Below are 12,366 nucleotides of genomic sequence, written 5' to 3'. Positions count from 1 at the left end.
CTTCTGTGACATCGTTATTTACTTTAATATGTGTGTTGACAATTTCGTTCAGCAATTATGTAAGCCAAAAATATGCCGATGTTTTATCCTGAATTCCTTTCCAAACATAACCCCCTTCTATCATCCTTTATCTGTGTGGTATTTATTGCATTTGGCAAATATTTATTTGCTTTGATTCATATCTTGGCGAACAAGTGCGGCGTTCACTTTTTAAACATATGGTTTCGTATTTGCAAAAACATATAGCTTTAATCTGATGTAATGAGTAAATTATACGCATGTTGTTGTGTGGTCCATAAATCCTTTTTTAAACCAAAACAGATGTCTTAAACAATAGTTTTAAACAATTACAAATAGAATACGTTTGTTAAATCGACTGTCCTTTTATGTACACGTTTTAGAAATTTCAACAGTTTAATGTGGTTTTTTTTTCATTTTACACATACAACATAATTGTAAGTTCTGCGACATGTTCGAGTATTGCTAGCGGCGTAAACATTATCGTCACAAATTTCATTAATTTAATTTGATTAAAGGAACAATTACAATAATGCTTATTTATTTTATAAAACATCCATCATATTCAGCAGTTGATGAACAATCGAGAAAATACAATACTACTATAGCGTATTCGAGTGGACGTGGGTCCTGACATTTCATTAAACAATTTGCTGTGCAATTTTCGTTAAACAATATGTTTATTTTTTTCTTTAAAAAAACTTCTTACTTTCTACACGTTATTGCAATTATTGTTGTGATTTCTTTGATAGTTTTGTTGCACTGTTTCGTTATCATTATATTAAAATGTTTCAGTACTATATCTTAATCACGAGGATAACAGTGGAAGAGTACTCACATCAACTTTATCTTGCCGCCTCCTTTCTTCAGACCGATTGCGTACATACATGTTTGCAAACTTTGCCATATTTTATAAGTGCTCATCTTAAAGGCTCAAGATTATTATCGAGTTTCATTGACCTTCAGTATTGACCTTCAGTGGGAGGAAGTCATAAATATGAATATTGTATTACCTCCCTATATGAAACTGGATTTGTAACGCAAGTTAACTCACGCACACGCATTTCCTTGTTAGTAACATATAAACTATTTTAACTTCTAACATACAGGCCCGTCGCCAACATTCTAAAGATGTTTTTCAAAAATAGGTATTGATTAAAATAGGACTTCATATATCTGTGTTTGTTACAAATCATCTTTACATATTAAAACCAATTCGGATGCGAATGATAAGTGTTCAGAAAAGACATATCTTAACTCATCTATTATTTATAGATCTGTTTTTTTTAATAAAACAGCTGAATATCAAAATATCAAAAGAGTAATATCATTAAATTATAAGAAAGTACGTATTATGTGATATAAAGTGATTTATATCATGATCATCATCATCTTTCCCTCGACCGGTCTGCCCTCTGGGGGGGGGAATGTGGGACGGTGATACATAAATCCTCCACCAGTCAGGTCTGTCGTGGGCTGCTGATACTAATTAATCCAGAGGGCCGGGTGTTAGCTCTTTCATATTTTCCATCTAGGTTTGCATTGCCGGCCTCAATAGTGACCTCCCCGTTGCGTGCAGTAGAGAACAGTCTTGAACAGAGAGTCGTGCTTGTTGACGTGTTCAAACCAAGCCAGCTTTCCTTGTTTGACGGTCGTTTGTATGGGGATCTGAAAAACTCGTGTTACTTGCCGTTCCTGTGCTCCATGAAGGAGAAGCGGAGCAGTCTTCAGAAACATTTTAGAGCAGTCTTCGGAAACATTTTAGTTCAAAGCCTGTATCCTGCGCTCTGTGTCAGAGTGAAGCGTCAGTTCTCACAGCTGCACTGTAGGGTGGACACAACGAGGGCATTTATCTTATTTTTTTGGTGTAATGTAGACTAGTATTTCTGCTTTTCAGTTGAATAATTGTATTTTACTTTTAAGGAACATAATATTTCTGTGAAAAATATAAGAATATAAATGTTCATCGAATGACAGTTTTTAAATCGCATTATGTGTCCTTCAAATGTCAATAACCTAACGCTTGTAGAATATTTACATACTCGTTTTCTCTTAAAAGACAGACTGTAGGCTTTTTCTCCACCGGGCTCATCTTTTACGTTGTGTTACAAATATTTTTAAGAAGTTATTATACATAAACGTTAGATGTTTTAGCTATTTTCGTGTATTTTTTGTTTATTCCGTGTGGTGTATTCCGAATAAATCCATTCATTCAATTTTGAAAGAATTATTTATTCAACTTTTGTTTAAAGGAGGTGCAACATTTGATTGAACTAATGAAAGTTGGGTATATGATATGTCAAGTATACCTTAATAGTCCAATTGTATAGTAATTACAGTTTAAACAACTGTAAAGGTAAAGGGTAATTTATGATGTTTTCTTTTCAACTTATTCTAGGACCTATGATCATATCTTTTTACGCGTACTTAAAAAAAGATACTTTTAAGCGAGATTATACGATTGTTATATGTGTTAAATGGTAATACATTTATAAAAATATGTAACAAAAACACAAAACAGGCTAGAAAAATTATTCATTGAAGACGAATTTTATAAAATTCAGCAAAGACAAACGAGCCGATTGTGACGAAGATATTTCGTACATATTTGCCTACAATAACCAAAGCATTCGTCTTTTTATTAGGATTAAACTGAAAATATGAAAATTTAACAACTTTTTTCAAGTAATGCAATATACCAGTCGTGATATTTTAATCAATATAAATTAATAATTGTAAAACAATACGGTATTTTAGACTTTTTTTCGTCAATCTGGTTGACAGCCCCTTTAAAATGTATACTTGTAATTAAATGCATATGAAAGCAAATTAAATATTTTCTCCATAAATGCTGATACATCAGGGGCGGGCAACTGAAGTCCTTTTCTTTTTTAGTTGTGTATAAATGATTCACCTGCAGTATTGAATTTGTTCTGGGGATCACGTATATTTCAATGGTATAAGTTTCAGCTGGTTACTCTATGTATATAACCGGTATGCGTTGTTATTGTCTTGTAACGTGCGCGAGCCCACTCGTTCTGTCGTATTGGTGGAATTTTAGGAGTTCTAGCTAATGAGTTCCAGCCAATGAGTTCGAGCTAATGAGTTCCAGCCAATTAGTTCGAGCAAATGAGTTTCAGCCAATTAGTTCGAGCTAATGAGTTCCAGCCAATGAGTTCGAGCTAATGAGTTCCAGCCAATTAGTTCGAGCTTATGAGTTCAAGATTATGAGCTCCAGCTAATGAGTTCAAGCTAATGAGTTCAAGCTAATGAGTTCAAGCTAATGAGTTGGAGCGTTCAAGTTAAAACTCAATGAATCAACCATACAAAACAATAACTACTATATTATTAATTTTCCTTCAGCCTTCTTGGACTATCCGATTTAAACAACTAATTGTAACAAGAAATCTATAAGATATTTTCCTCAGGTCTACTTTGACCACTTGATTAGATATTCACGACCATACTTGCAAACATCGACTAGCTGTAACCACTTTCATACCATAAACCATGTGTGTCTTCAACTCTACATACGAGAGCCTTACAGTGTTGCTATCCCAAACTTCACTGGCCGTTCTCCGAACTACAACCCGGAATCAATAATTTCTACTTTTCACCATCCCCAGATAGCTATGATTTCATGGAGTGTGGTTATTGTTATAAATGACTCTCAAAGTTCCAGCCAATTGAACGCCAGTAAGTTGAAGCTTAACCATGGAGTTTCCTCAACTCCGTTATCACTATGGTTCCTAGGAGAGTTCCAACTCCTAGCTCCACAACTTACATATACGATCTGTATCTGATTTATATTAATTGCAGCTAGTCGACTGTCACTCACACGCTGATATATTCTGACCAAAAAATGAAATCAAACTAACTAAAAATTGAGCGGTCTCCGGTATTTATACTCTACTCGGTGTGCGATCGACTGGAACATACTCTGATTGGTTGCCCGTTATCCTTACAATTTGATAAGCGTCTAGAGCTGCGTAATGTTTAATGAGCGTCTACCGATCACAACAAAAATACAGTGATATCATGCATTATATTGATGCTCTACTCTAAAACAAATTATCAATATCAATGTATGTGTTTTGAAGATGAACTAAATTCAGATGAGCCCAATTATATATCAATTATACTTACATTAATTACAGTCGTGTTTCGAGCAACTTTGTAGAAATGGAATAATTAAAACAAAGGGACACAACTTCTGCAAGTGAGGGTTACGGTCTACTAAATTTCGTCACAGTCTAAAAGTTCATTTGATCCTCAGAGTTGCATCGGTAATCTATCATTCTACTATGATAACATTGGGTTCACTATTAATTAAACAAATCCTAATATTGTGAATTAGTGTAAGAATGATAGAATATCAAAAGAAAGATATGTGTACACAAGCTTCTAACCTTAACATTTTTGTAAACATATGAGAATCTTTTACATGTGATATTTGCATTAGGAACGTACTCTAACTGTGAGCATAATTTGCATGAGAGAGATTTTAAGGTTAGTATCAGAATATGTTTTGGTTGTCTTAACCAAATGTTTATACAATTCTTCATCCTTTTTATCATACTTGTATACAGATTTCTTTATATGGTAGCGAAATATTGAGTGCTATTATCACAAATCGCTCCGTTATAACTAAAGACCGTTGTTAATTATTACAATTTTGCAAAAATGTGTGTTTTGAAAAATTAAATAGCATTTTTTTATTATTGAATTAAGATCTGTAATTAAGTAATGACTGGACCATTATGTACATACCGTATGTATATTTGCAGTGTTTGTAATGCTGTTAAGAATTCCAAACGGCTTAAAAAGGACAAAGCATGGACAGGATAGTGTTAGATATATATTAAAACATCTTGAAATGGCTTAATCTCATTATAATATGACTTGTTAAGACATAATCACTAACATGTGCACATACATGGAACTCTTGTTGGCTTGCACGTGTGTTACCTAACATATGTACCTTAAGAACGTTCGGTTTATTTTATCAATAGATTGTACACAGATTATTTTTATGAAGCTAAACTATGCGTTTGAACTATGCTTTTCATTTATTTAGTAATAATGGTAATATTGTTTGACAGTGTTATATAAAGAAACGTGGTAATTAAGTGTTTTCTCATGCGCTTTATAAAGAATGTTTTCATTTTGTAACTGTCACAATGACTTCGCGATTTCAGACATGTATTTATGAAACAGTCCTGTTCTAGCTAATAATTATAATGAACCCAGGCATTGCTAATTTTTTTCTTTTAATAAAGATATCTTTTTACAACGACAGGTGATATAATTTTAACTTGTTATATTGAAAAAATTATGCGAATAAAAATATGGCACACATTGTATGCGAGTACAAATACGCCACTCATATTATGCGATTTTAAATATGTCACAATGTGTTGTCAGAGTACATATATGTCAAACATTCCGAAATACTACATCATGTATTATACTAATCTTCATATTAATTTTGGCAATCGGATTCAAATATATTTTACAATTAAACGACTTCTCCGAAGATACATGTATGTGCCTTTCCATGGATATATCAAGTATGGTTGAGATCTTGGTGTAAAGTGCGATATAACAGTAAGGTGATTTTTGTCACTTTATTGTCACAGAAGAAACATCTCTTTCCGCTTTCGAAGGCTTTTTTAAGTAAAAGTATTATCATACATCGATGAGTGAAGTTGTTTTATCGAGTAGAGATAGTGAAGTTTGAACAGGCCTCAGTTACATTAATTTCACATTCTCCAACTAAAGTAAGTGCTAGAAAATAAACAAGTTTAATACATGTAGAGCTTTTACGTGTCTGAAAAAGTGGACTACGTTTGTGTTGTTTGTTTACAGTATGCACAACTTATTTCTCGATAGCAATAAGATTATAAGGAATTTCCTGGATTAGTTTTGCTGGATTCTGACCACCTTCGACGTTTATTTCGTTTTTTTTTTCGAGGTTTGTCAGTTATCATCGTAACAAAAATAAATGGCATATTGCAACATTGGGTTGTTTCGATGTTTGTATCGCACTCGCTGATAAAATAAGTTTTTTAAATGTATGTTTAGTCCGTTAAAGCAACAACATGACATAAGGAAGTAAAACAAAATAGTATTCAATTAAAAAGTATATTTTTATTAATCCAAACGTACGAGAAGACTATAGGTAACAAAACAGTCAGAGGGCCAGGCATCAATGAATCCATCTTCCGCTATGCCTTCGTCATTGAATAGTTTTGGAACGATATAAAGGTGATAAAAACGTGAATACATGTAAATATGTTTAATAAAGACATTGGTAGAAACCCTTTATCAAATACATTGCAAATGAATTTCTAAGAATATATTTAGTAATTTTAGAACAGCATGCGTAGTACTAGGCCACTTTTCGTTTGAAGTGAACTATGTTTGTTATTAAATGAATTAAATCATAGGCTTTGTTATTTCCTTAATACTGTTCTTAACGTTAAAGATAAAAGCAAACAATTACTAATTGAATGAAAGATGTTCTGTGTCAGCAAATTACAACTATACTAGCATACAATTCGTTTTCACAACATCACTGGTCGTTAATGACGTTATCCAGTGTCTAGCTGCTTAATGTAAAGCCTGCCACCAGTGCGATGATAGTGCCGAAGAACAGAGATAAGCACGTTGATTTCATTACAATCTCGTCCGCTCCATTCCCTGCTGAAATGTCAAACAGAAACAAACTCCAGTTATATCAGCTACTAATCATTATTGTCATCCCAAAGAGGCCGTTTATTTTATTTCAAGTGTCCGGTTGCCCGTAAATAAGTTGTAATGCAAAGGCTTATTAGCAAATCTAAGTTATGCTTATTAATATGTTTTTATCTTTGACCTAAGTTAGAGTCTTACACATTTTTTGCAGTGATCATTTGACAATTTGACAATGCATAGATGCTTTGCAACGATACGCTCAGGAACCAGAATCAATTTTAACTGTGTCAATGACCTTGAACCTTTGGACCAGGACAAAGCCAGGTGTGGAAAAAGTGTTAAGGGTAAATTCCTAAGTGTGACCTTAAATTGCGACCTTTACAAAGCGCATTATATATTATATCAATTAAATGTTATGGTCTGACGTTATATTTAAGGCATTTAAGCTATGCATTGTATTCGTGATCTAATATATAGGGTCATGCATTATGCAAAACAAACATTCTATATGCTTATTACTTCTTTTAATTGTTCAATGAATGTTGGACAACCTTATGCTCTTAACAGTATTCTTGATAAACAAATCGTTTAGTAAATGATATTTTCACAACATCATTACTTCTGCTTAGCTATTTAGAAATATGCACGTGCTGGAGAAAGTTATATTCTGGTGAAAATGTTCAAAATGAATCAGAATTAAATAAGCGACATAAAGGGGATTTAGAATAATTTGATAAAGAAAATACAATTTAAGTTTATAAATACACTAAGAAAAAGCGCAAATAACATGAACATTGTTCGCAGAAAACCAAAACTAAAGAAGAATTACACAATGTTAAGGAAAACGAATCTTTGATATGCAAATCAAGAAATAAAGATTGATTATCAATTAAAATGGACCTGCAACATTGCACACTTATAAAATCATTGTAAAATTAACAATATACTCCATTTAGTTAGAAGAAATCAACGTGAATAGAAACAATGCAAAAGATGCACAATGTCTCAGATGTTGTGGTATTATAATTTCTTTTTTGTTTAAAAAACAACAACATAAATTTCAATTTACATAGGTGTATAGGGACAATAGCCTTTAAAAATGTTGAGCAGAAAAAAAGACGGACACACAGAATATCATGATACAAAAGCAAATCATACCTGTGGTAGTTGCAGGAGGAGGAGTCGTTGTAGAGCATTGGCCTGAAAAATATTATGTTGTTGATTGTGATTAACAAATTAACATTCTATAGTTGGTTGTGATTAACAAATTAACATTATATTGTTGAATGTCGTCGTTTGGAAACAGACACAAATATTTGTTACATTTTTCAAGTTTATTTATGTTAAGCATAGTTCATGTATGACATCATGAGCAGTAAAACCATAGAATAAATCAATATGTGTACTTATATGAGATTTTAATTTCAGACCCATTGCGTCTTTATTACCAGCAATACGAATACTACTTACAACCGGTGAAAAAGCAGGCAACCACAAGCATGGAAAGCATAATGACAACTGCGGGCTTCATCTGAATATAAAAATACACACACCCATGCTTAAAACTACAAGAAATTCGTATTATTGTTATAGAAACGAACGAAGAGCATTAAGGAGTTAACAATGACAATCTAAGCTTGCACACAATGCGCTTGTTCGTTTGTTTTTATTAATTTTTAGGCAGTCGCACTTGTTTATATTAATAATGCATGAATAATATCAAGGAAAAACATATTATAAATGCAACATATTATTCGGATTTACACCTGAGGCACCAAATAAACAAAAATTAACATTATTGAAAAACAAATAACTGCAACTAAGATGCGAACTTTAATCCATTTATGCCTAGCGTCTAGAAAAAAAGGCCTTGGCAAACAGTATAGACCCAGATGAGACGCAGCATGATGTGACGTCTATTCAGGGTCTGCGCTGTTTGCTTTATGGAATTTCTGTGAGAAATATTCTAAATATATAAATTAATATAATAGACATTCGAATTTTGGACATAAATTGATCCAATTTAGAAGGATGGGAGAGTCCACTAGACACAAATGGATTAAATATGCGTCCGAAAGCAATTATACAAGCACACATTTATATTATCGTCATATTTTTAAACACAAATGCATACACGTTGATAAACATGTAAATGCGTCTCAGTACAAGTAAAAAGAACCAACTCATATTAAAACAAATGAATATGAGTGAAATATACAGAGCTATTTATTGCTTTTGGTGAACGATCGTATAAAATGTGTTATGTCATGGAACACCAATGAACAAAATATTGTATCGAATTTAGGCTCAGTAAAATAAATGCAATTTACTATTTTAACAGTTGAACATTATTCAACCTAAAAATTACTAAACGTATTTTCATTCCGATAAATATCATAACGTTAAAGTACAACATAACAAGACATGTAATTGACATGCAAACAATTTCCTACATAGACTACATAAAAGACCCAATATCTAGATGCCATTTACAAACCTTTCACGCGTCAGAATCCGTTATTCAAATAACAGAAAGAACAAACTGATTGCAGGCAAAGACGATGACAAGTGCGGAACTTAATGCATCTGAGGTTTTATACCGGACGTAATGTTTGTATCTGTTTACCCAATCGACACACATGGTGACGGAAACAAACATAATGCTTGTATTTTTTCCTGAGAGCGGAGTGGATTACAAAATCCCCTTGATAAGAGAATTATTAAAGCGGTTGTTTCGATTTGTTTCGTGTGTTTTTATCGGTTGTTTTAAGGATAAATTTAAAATTATTTTACAACTTAATGATACTTACTTTTTCTGTACTTTTGTATTTATATCAGTAATATAAAAACCATTTAAAAACGTTTCAAAATGGATTTTAATATTCTTAACTTGTTACATGCCAATGAAAAGGTTATTTTCCTCATAATGCAATTAATTGAGTTGAATTGATATCTTAATGAAACAGCTAATTATTATCATTTACGTAACGTCGTAACATAATACAACACAAAAGTTTCATTAATAAGGCATATAATGATATTCTTACATATCTAAAGCGTGTATGTTTGTATTTTATTTAATGCTATAATGTAACGGATATTTCAGTTGTAATAGTTCTTTTAAAATACATTAATTCTTCCTGATAGGCGCTCTTGAAAGTTTTATTACGCCGTGTCATTTTTCAAAAAGTCACTATCAACCAATCCTTAATTGTGAGTCAGCAACTTTATAGCTTTTACGTGCATGATGGCCACAAATCACAAAGCGAGAACCCTTCACGGCGTCGCGTCACAATAGGTAGATGCTTTGCATACTTAAGGCAGAGCATCGCCCTTGTGAATCATTGGTGTAAAACAACGCACTGAAGATTAAGCTGTCTATCGTTCTTGCAAACTTTGAATGAATTTATTGATTTTTCAATTGCAATAAAACACTTAAAAGTCTTAAGTCATTTTGAGAGTGAGTCTTAACGCAGATGTCGACAATTTGTGTGAACTGTTCATCAAGCCAACTATCCAATTGATGTCCTACCTGAAACTTACTCTCAATATTAACTAATGAACCGTTTTGGTATAATTTGCAGATGGATGAGTAAATTAGATGGAACGTTAATCATAATATCAAGGTGATGCGTAATTAAATTTTGTGCAATCTCCAATAAAAAATATGTCGTAGCAATATGGCATAGACACATTAATAATAAAACATACATCGCGGCAAACATTTTGATCATCATATATCTTAAAGCATTTACGTTGATGGGGTAAATTCTGAAAAAATATCTCAACGTGATGGAAACATTTGGATTATGGTAAAGGACATTAGCCAAAGGTTTATTACCAGGGCCGGATTAAGCTGTTTGGGGGCCCAAGGCTGCAAATGTTACGGGGGCCCCTTCCCTATACATGTATTGAAAATTATACTTGATACTACACAGATCAGAAAACTTGCATTTGTACACAGTTGACAGTTACATTATATATATAGCAAAACAAGTTAAACAATGAATAACTATTTTATAAACTGAACTTAGCATACAAGTAACACGTAACAGATTCCATCCACTTCTACGACACTTAAGCTGGCCAAAGTGATCGATCAGTAGTTTCAAGTCTAGTTTTCGGAGGCCTTAAGTAGCATTCAATAGACAGTGGCCCCAATGCTGTAAACATTTCCTGGCTCATGGTGTGCCATAGATAGTTTTTCACCCGTTATTATGTTGAACATGGAATCCTACTTTGACAGTTATTAACTGGAATCGTTAAGTATATTCCTACAGCGATGGCAACGCTGGAAAAGTTGACCTCTATTTAACTACAGCAGTTAAACATGTAGTTCTGCCTTGGTCCGCTTCTAGATGACTTTAAACTGAACCAACTCGTCAACAGAAGACGCCTCAATGTCATCTGGATAAGACTCCACTAGATGCATTGCACATTTCCGTAGATCACCCTAGGTCAGAGACTCAAATTCTGCCTGAAAGCAAACCGTTTGAGAATACCAGAATAGTTCAACAGTGAGACAATCAACTATGCTGTAGAATGTGTGAATTCGAAAATTGTCGCCTGCAATTAGCTCCGAATTCGCATCTGGTGTCGTACTGTCGTCACGAAATACTTAACGCCGTTTCTCACGCGTATCGCATCCTTTCATTCGTTGATTGCAACAAACGCTGTGGCCTTCTCTTTAATGTCGTCAAACGTGTCGAGATGTTGTCATGACCATACGGGCAAGTCGTATAATACACAGAGAAACTAATGGTTCTAAATGGATATACAACACAGAAAGAACATTGAAAGCATTGTAAATCAAAGCGCGCTTAATGATAACAATTCAATATACATCGGGAAACTGGTAAAATCACTGTCGGACTTTGTTCAATTACTGACATGTCGTTAATTCCGATTTTCTTGTTTTTGTTCATAATGTCGACACAATGAATACCTTACTAGGCTATATCAATCATTCGTGCATGTAATCCATTTTCAACAGCTACGCTCTTTTGGCTTTTGGCGCTCTTTTATCAGTTTATTGAATTGAAGTACCATAAAAATTAAGATATGCTACCCAATAAAATTGCATCAAATATAAGCAGATTTAAAGTGAATTATGTGAAGATTGTCAAGCAGTTTAAGAGAGGATGGCATTTAAAAATAATGGGGTTTCGTACGTTTCAATATTTATATTTATAATTTATAAGTCCTGAGTAGATGCTAAGCGTGTTCTTTTGCAGTTCATAAATACGTTCAAACGTATAGCAAGACACATGTCTAGACAGACATCAATTACATCAGAATGCAAAAAGCGCTTTAACATCTCTTTAACAAAAGCGTTTTGGTTTAAAGGGGCCTTTTCACACATCATGGTATGTTTTGAAGTTTGTCATTAAATGCTTTATATTGATAAATGTACACATTGGATCTAAAAAGCTCAAGTAAAATATCAAGAATAAATTTTAGTAAAGGAAACAAAAGTAGACCGCATCAGGGCTCGAACCAGTGACCCCCGGAGTCCTGGAGTTAAAACCAATTGGACCGCTCGGCCATATTGCCAAGTATGTATGAAAGACGTATTTTATACTTTATGTAAGCAATCTTCGTAGTTTCGCGAAATTAAACGACAACAACAGAACTCTCCAAACTATTCAATCG

General features: G+C 33.3%; 1 long non-coding RNA gene across 1 annotated transcript; it reads right to left on the bottom strand.

Moving 5' to 3' along the window:
- Window positions 1-6,148: 6,148 nt before the first annotated feature.
- LOC127881500 (uncharacterized) lies at window positions 6,149-9,356 on the bottom strand. The gene is made up of 4 exons (XR_008050099.1): window positions 9,212-9,356; window positions 8,185-8,245; window positions 7,873-7,914; window positions 6,149-6,723 (listed from the first exon to the last, which is right to left on the bottom strand). It is a non-coding gene; the product is annotated as an uncharacterized LOC127881500 (long non-coding RNA).
- Window positions 9,357-12,366: the final 3,010 nt, after the last annotated feature.

The sequence above is a fragment of the Dreissena polymorpha genome, chromosome 5, assembly GCF_020536995.1.
Source record: "Dreissena polymorpha isolate Duluth1 chromosome 5, UMN_Dpol_1.0, whole genome shotgun sequence".
NCBI lineage: Eukaryota > Metazoa > Mollusca > Bivalvia > Myida > Dreissenidae > Dreissena > Dreissena polymorpha.
This window is presented reverse-complemented; position numbering and strand designations above follow the sequence as displayed.